The sequence below is a fragment of the Phoca vitulina genome, unplaced genomic scaffold, assembly GCF_004348235.1.
Source record: "Phoca vitulina isolate PV1807 unplaced genomic scaffold, GSC_HSeal_1.0 scaffold28, whole genome shotgun sequence".
In the NCBI taxonomy this organism is placed as follows: Eukaryota; Metazoa; Chordata; class Mammalia; order Carnivora; family Phocidae; genus Phoca; species Phoca vitulina.
Window position 1 is genome coordinate 14810607 of NW_022589731.1, and position 7269 is coordinate 14817875.

Below are 7269 nucleotides of genomic sequence, written 5' to 3' on the forward strand. Positions count from 1 at the left end.
CTACACCCACTCATCATCGTGACTCCCATTTGTGTATTGCTTCTGCTATGCTCTGTCCTCGCTTCCCTGGGCTGAATCCCTAGGCAACATCTCCCCACGGTCCTTAGAGTAGGTACTATAATTATCTCCATCTTACAGATGAGAAAGCAGGCACAGAAAAATGAAGTAATTGCCCAAAGTCATACACTGAATAAAGAGCAGGGCTGGGTCTTGAACCCAGACTCTCAACCACTCTTCAATACCGATCATCTTGGCTGTTAGTAGGAATATTTCACATAGTAGGCATCTGTTATTATCATTATTAGCAATCAGTGTTGGCCTCTTGTGAAGTTGGTTAACTTGGGACAGTCTTCAAGAGACTAATGAACTCTAGTTTATTCTAGAAAGTACCGATTTGGTTGCCTGCAAGTATATTTCATGAAATAGGCGTTCAATAAATATTAGCTATTATTAGCTAACATGGTCATTAGCCTTTTTAGCATTCTTGGTTTCTTATGAGTTTAGTTAGCTTGAGATAGTCTATAAGAGAATAATCCCCAGCTCTGGTTTACTGTTTTAGACAACATTTGGTTTCTAGGACAACCAGACTGAGGACCAGACTTGGTCTGAGTTTCTACCAGAGTCATCCTGAGAAGTCTCTGCCTAAGCATGTCTATGACACTTCTTTATCCCAGTGTTTTTGAATAACAACAATTTAAAATCAGGATAGCTAAAATAAAGTTGAATAAGATTAGAAATTATATAAAAAGTAAAATAATCATAAAATTATACTCAATTATAACAGTAACGAGATACATATTTTAGTTGGACCATGAATCTAGTTCAGAGTTTCCTGATGGCCAAAGTGAAAAGGAAAATCCATCAAGACACATACATTTAATTGGTAAAAAGCAGTTTATCACTTCTTTAGAAGGGGCAAACTTTCTGGTACTGAATCTTAGGGTTTATGGTGTACATCCTCATCAAATAACAATAGGGTAACGAATCTGATTGAAAAGTAGTCTTATGAAAGATCCAGACATGTTTATATTGATGCTTCTAATTGCAACCGATGATAGAAAGATAGACACTGTTGAGTTGGAGGACTATTTAGTGGAGGTTGTGTCTACATCAGAGTCTGGTACTATGACTTGCCTTCGGCTTAGAGCCTAAGAGACTGAGGAGAACATGCCTTAGGCATCCCAATCAAGCATCTTGGGTCTCAGGTATGTCTTTGAGAGGCAATACAGAGCAGTCCATTCAACAATGAACTGGTCAGTAAGGGTGATCGGGAAGAGTTCTAGTCTTGTGAATGCCAACTGGAGATTGGATAAGAAGATTGATTTTGTTATGTCTATTAGGAAGCTCAACATGCATTTTTGTCCCAACAGAGGACAATTTTTATTATATTTGCAGTGAATATCAGTGGGACAAATACACAGTAAGAGAGTATCTCAATATCTCATATAGCTATGAACACATTAGAATGAATTTCTCTAGAATTTTTCTGTATAATTTTAAATAATCTTTCTACTTGCCAAAGCATATATATATATATGTATGTGTATATATATATATATTTAACAATAAACCTGTCTATGTTTATATCTATAGCTCTATATACCCATCTTTATACATATGTATGTATATATATGTGTATATATATGTATATAACTGTGTGTATGTATTTTGATTCCATATAAGATTTTCTGAGTTTCCCTGCTAAAGAAGTTTGAAAACTACTGGTGCATAAATCATTTTTATTTCTGCCCAGAGTTTTATTGTCTAAGTTTAAGGGATTTAATTTAACCATATTCTAATTGTTGCCCAAACAATTTATTATCATGCTAAATTAAAATTATGTATTTATTATGCTAAAATGGACATTCTCATCCACAATTCTCTGTGTACATCTTGACTGTTTCTTCCAGTTAAATGCAGAGAAGTGGAATGGCTGATTCAAAGGATGGAAAGTTTTAGAGCTTTTGGTATAGATTTTCCAGAAAAACTAAGTACCAGTACTTCCCTCCAGCAGTGGGTTTGCATGACTTTTGACTTATGAATAGCAACAGGCTGATTTCCATTTGCTGGGCACCTGTGCTCCACTCTGCAATTTATAGACATCTCTCAGAGAGTCCCACCAACAACCTTGCAAGGTTGACCATCTCTCCCCATGCAAACGAGGGTGTGAAGCTCAAAGAGACCCAGTTGCACAGAGTTACAAAGCAAGGAACAAGGCGTACTGGCACTGGAAGCCATTTCACAGGGTCTGCCCCGCCTGTCTGCCTCCCACACCCAAACAGCCAGCTTCTGACTCAGGAGAGAGAATCACCTGTTCTCTCATTCTGTTTCCATGGATACCTCTCATTGGGGTTCCATTTCCAGAGTGTGACCTGAGCCTAACAGGGGCTCCCTGTCCCACTCCCTTAGGTTGAGAATGAGCGGCTCAGCTTCCCTATTACGAGGTCCTCCCGGCTTTGATTGACAGGCAATATCATTTTAAAGTGAAAAGTATTCTGTTGGGCCTTCCTTTAGATTGTGAATATAAGATCAGGGCTCCTCAGTCCTGTCTGGGCCACAAGCCAGCACAGGTCCTGCGTTCTCTCTGTATCCTGTTTAGAGGACCCAGCCACAGAGAGGGCAGGAGAGGATGGGGGAAGCGGCAGCAATTATATTAATTAAAATAAAATATGAACTTTCTTTTGGTCTCATATTCAGCAATAATTCACTTAGTGGAATTAGTTCTTTTTTACTTAGAGCAATATGCCTGACTCATGGGTGTCTCTGTGAGCCAGATTTCATGGTCTGTGTCAGAAATCTCTCTCTAAATCCTTGTAAGTTGTGTTTCATTCTACACAATGCATTTTTGAATGCCCATGGGACTTATCCATAAAACTCCCTCAGCTGGCTGACATTTCTCTCTCTTCCCACCCCCAAGTTTGGAGAACACAGATCACTTTAAATGCTGGGTTAAATCCAACCCTAAGATACAGCGCACAGAACTCAGACTAACAAGACCTGTCTTGGCAGAGGAGCACCATGGCTGCTGCTGGCTCCACCATCTTCCCGGCTGGCTTCATAGTCAACCCAGGACTCTCCTCTCCTGCCTGATTCTGCTCTTTACCGTTCTGACCCTTTGAGGAACCAGCTGCACCACCACTGAGGCCCCTCCATATCAGCCTCCATGGTTCAGCTGGGGGTAACTCCCCTGCCTTTGAACTCATCACTGACTCACCCAGACTTTCCTCCTACTCAGTCTTCTCTGTCATTGCCTTCTTACCCTCCTGGCCAGAAGGAAGCTTACCTGTCTGTTCAACAGTGATTCAACCCAGCCCTGACTCATCCCTTCCACACCAGTGCTGATAAAGACTGAGCCTTCTGAATGGTGACACTCTGGGACCAACGAGCCCTTTGAGAGAGAGAACGTCTCCCACACATGGGAGTCCTCAGACTAATGTTGTCACTTCAATGCCCCCTGTCCTCACTGCACTTATATTTTATAAGTCGGACATTCTAGCAAGTTCCTTAAAAAAAAAAAAATTACATGTCAGGCAAATGTCAACCTTCAGATTATTTAAAAATCTTCTTTTCCTTCACACCATACACAAAAACAAACCCCAAATGGGTGAGAGAGCGCCATGTAAAACACAAAACCATACATGGACTGGGATAAAACACAGGTGAGTTTCATTATGTAACTTGGATGTGAGAAAGGTTTTCCAACTATGGCTCCAAATCCAGATGTAACAAAGAAAACATTGAGTTAAAACTTTGTTTTGTGTGTGAAAAAGATCATAAGTCAAAACACAAATGTTAAACTGGAATAAAATACTGCAGTTGCCACAAATATCACAGACTAAGGTTTATTGCCTCTTATATATAAAGAACTCTTAAGAATTATGGGGAAAAAAATTAACTTGACAGAAAAATAGGCAAAAGAGGTAAACAGAAAATTCACAAAAAGTATATAAATGTATATATATACACACAGTATATACCAATGTATATACAATTGACCTTTGAATAATGTGGGGGTTAGGGGCACCAACTCCGTGCACAGTAAAAAATTCATGTATAACTTTGCACTCTCCAAAAACTTAACTACAAATAGCCTACTGTTGACCAAAAGCCTTACCAATGACATAAGCAGTCCCTTAACACATATTTTGTATATGTGCTCTGTACTGTATTCCCATAATAAAATAAGCTACAGAAAAGAAAATGTTATTAAGAATAATATAAGGAGAAAATCATTTACAGTGCTGTGCTGTGTATATGGGGAAAAAATCCATGTGTAAGTGGACCCACACAGTTCAAACCCGCATTGTTCAAGGGTCAACTGTATACAAATGACCCTTACATGTCAAGAAACGTTTAATGTCACTTAGATAAGAAAAATGCAAATCAAAACTGCACAGAGATACAATTTCTCCTGAATCTGATAGGCAAAATGTCAAAAATTGGATAACATCTTCTTGATGAGACTTTGAGGAAATGGATGCTCATACATGGCTAGCAGGCAACATCTAATTATGTATGTATTTACCTATTGGCCTAGAAATCCAACTTCTAGGAACTTACTCTGAAGATCTACCTCTAGGAATATAAAAATTTATACAGAAAATTATTCCTTGAAGTTGTGATTTATAATAGCAAATTATTGGAAGGAGTCTAAATGCCAGTACTTAGGAGAATGGCTGAATAAATAATGAAACAGACTCATAGGGAAGTAATATGCAGATGTTTTTTAAAAAGGGATGAAGAATGGGGCGCCTGGGTGGCTCAGATGGCTAAGCGTCTGCCTTCGGCTCAGGTGATGATCCCAGGGTCCTGGGATCGAGCCCCGCATCGGGCTCCCTGCTTGGCGGGGAGCCTGCTTCTCCCTCACCCTCCTACTGTTCCCCCAGCTTCTGCTCTCTTGCTCTCTCTGTCAAATAAATAAATAAAATCTTAATTAAAAAAAAGGGATGAAGAAGATTTATATGAACTGATAATTCCCAGGATATATTGTTAAGTGAGAAAAAAATCAAGGTGAAGGTATATATATAATGTGCTCTTGTGAATTGGCTATTCACCAAGAGGTGGGTGGGAACATAGTTGAAGGGATAAAGAGGAAATAAGATTTTTATGAGTATATAGTTTTGACTTTTGAATCATGTTTATAATCACGCATAGAATTAAATCAGAAATGATGGAGATGATCCTAAATTTGTATACAAATGGAAATAAACTGATCTAAGTGTATATGAAATTGATAACATAATCACACAGAAGGAAGAAAAGAATCTATATATAAAAAAAAAGAATCTATAAAAGTTTTGAGCATATTCCTGACTCTACACAGTCAATGAGACATAGTCTGAAGACATAAAGGAATTCAACTTGACTCAGTAGGTTAGTTGTTGAGAGCAGTACTGGTAGAGTGTTTCTGGAATATTGTATTGTAGGACGGAGAAAATATGTAAATATACTGATGTTGTTGGGAGCCAGGGTCCCCCCTGTGGATAAAGGGAGATAAAGAATAGGGAAAGAGGAGAATCGTGATTTTAGATTAGACTTGGAGGTATCAGGTGTGTGTGTGTGTGTGTGTGTGTGTGTGTGTGTGTGTGTGTGTGTCCTGTTCACACACCCCTGTACAATGTGTGGGGGATGGGACATGTTAGGCTCAGCTAGCCTTCTGGGGAATGGGTCCAAACTGGGTATTGAAGAAAATGGAATGATTATTCCCTCTCCTGAGTAAAAAGCTAGTTATAATTTGCAAAAAAATTAGCTATGAAGAGACCCAAAGTCACAGGAAATGAGACCCTGTTTTCAGCACATTGAGGTACCTCAGCCAAGTGGGAAAAGCATCGGCTCTAGAGAGACCCAGAGAAAGGGCTTCCAATGCCAGCACACTTTGTTCCTTGCTTTGTAACTCTGCACAACTGGGTCTCTTTGAGCTTCACACCCTTGTTGGTATGGGAAAAGATGGCCAAACTTGCAAGATTGTTGGCGGGACTCTATGAGAGACGTTTATAAACTGCAGGCCAGAGCACAGGAGCCCAGCAAATAGAAATCAGCCTGACTATTGCTATTCATAAGTCAAAAGTCATGCAAACCCACTGCTGGAGGGAGGTATCGGTACTTAGTTTTTCTAAGTTTATCTGGAAGAAACGGTCAAGATATACACAGAGCTATGGAGGAAGCTGTCTGTTTATAGCACAATAAAGAAATACTTTAAAAATTAACAACAATTTAAATAAGATTAAATTCCATTTCTTAAACCTAGACAATGAAATCTAGGAAGACATAGAAATAAAATATATAAAAATAAGTTTATAATGATAATTTTTAAAGCTTATTTTAGCAGGAAAACCTAAAGATAAAATCCAAATATATATGCATAGCTAAATGGGTGGATATATAGATAGATTCATTTTTTTGTTTAAAAAATATGTAATTACTTTGATAATTAGGGGAAATTAAATTAAAATCATGCAGACAAACTGTAGATACCATCTCTGTCATTCCTTCTACATTCATTAGTTGGCATTCTTTGGTGAAGAAAATCTTTCCTTTCTCCCTCTCCCCTTAGCACCCAAAGGTTTTTGTTTTTCTTTTTGTTTTGAGTATCTCTATGGAGTTCTGGATTCTTTGTGCTTTGATCCATAACTTTCTGCTGCTCAAATCATCCTAAATCTGGCAACGGGAACTCCTTTAGCTGGCTCCTGTATCTTTTTGACAAGTTCCCATCCATCTTTGAGTACTTTCTTGCTTTCTGGCTCAAGATATTCTGGGCTCACCCTGTAGTTCTCCCTCCCCTGGCAGTTTCTCTGAAGAACCCTGGTTTCTGTTCATGGAGATTTTGGTATTTAGAAAACAAGATCTGGGCACCGGCAGGGCTCATTGCCCCTGGGGCATCACCGCTTCTAGATTCTTCCAATAGGCCCTCAATTATGTCATTATCTGAATTCTCATTAAAAAAGGATTTTTCATTTCTGCATGAGATAAAAAATATTAAATATAAAGATTTATAGCATTTACCCCCTTTTCTCCCCTTCAGGCCTCTTTGTTGTGCTCATCAGGATAAGGGCTGGAGAGATGAATTGAAAAATAAATATAGAGACGAAATGGATTTACACGAGAGCACAGTGCCTCTCTCTGGGACCCCAGGATGTAAGAGAAGTGAGCTGGAGTTTCAGAGAGACAGAGGCAATGTTAGGGAAGAGCCACAAACAGAAGCAGGGGTGTTTCCAGAAGGGGGATGCCTACACAGGGTTTTAAGAAGTTTTGCTGTCTCTTATGTGATAA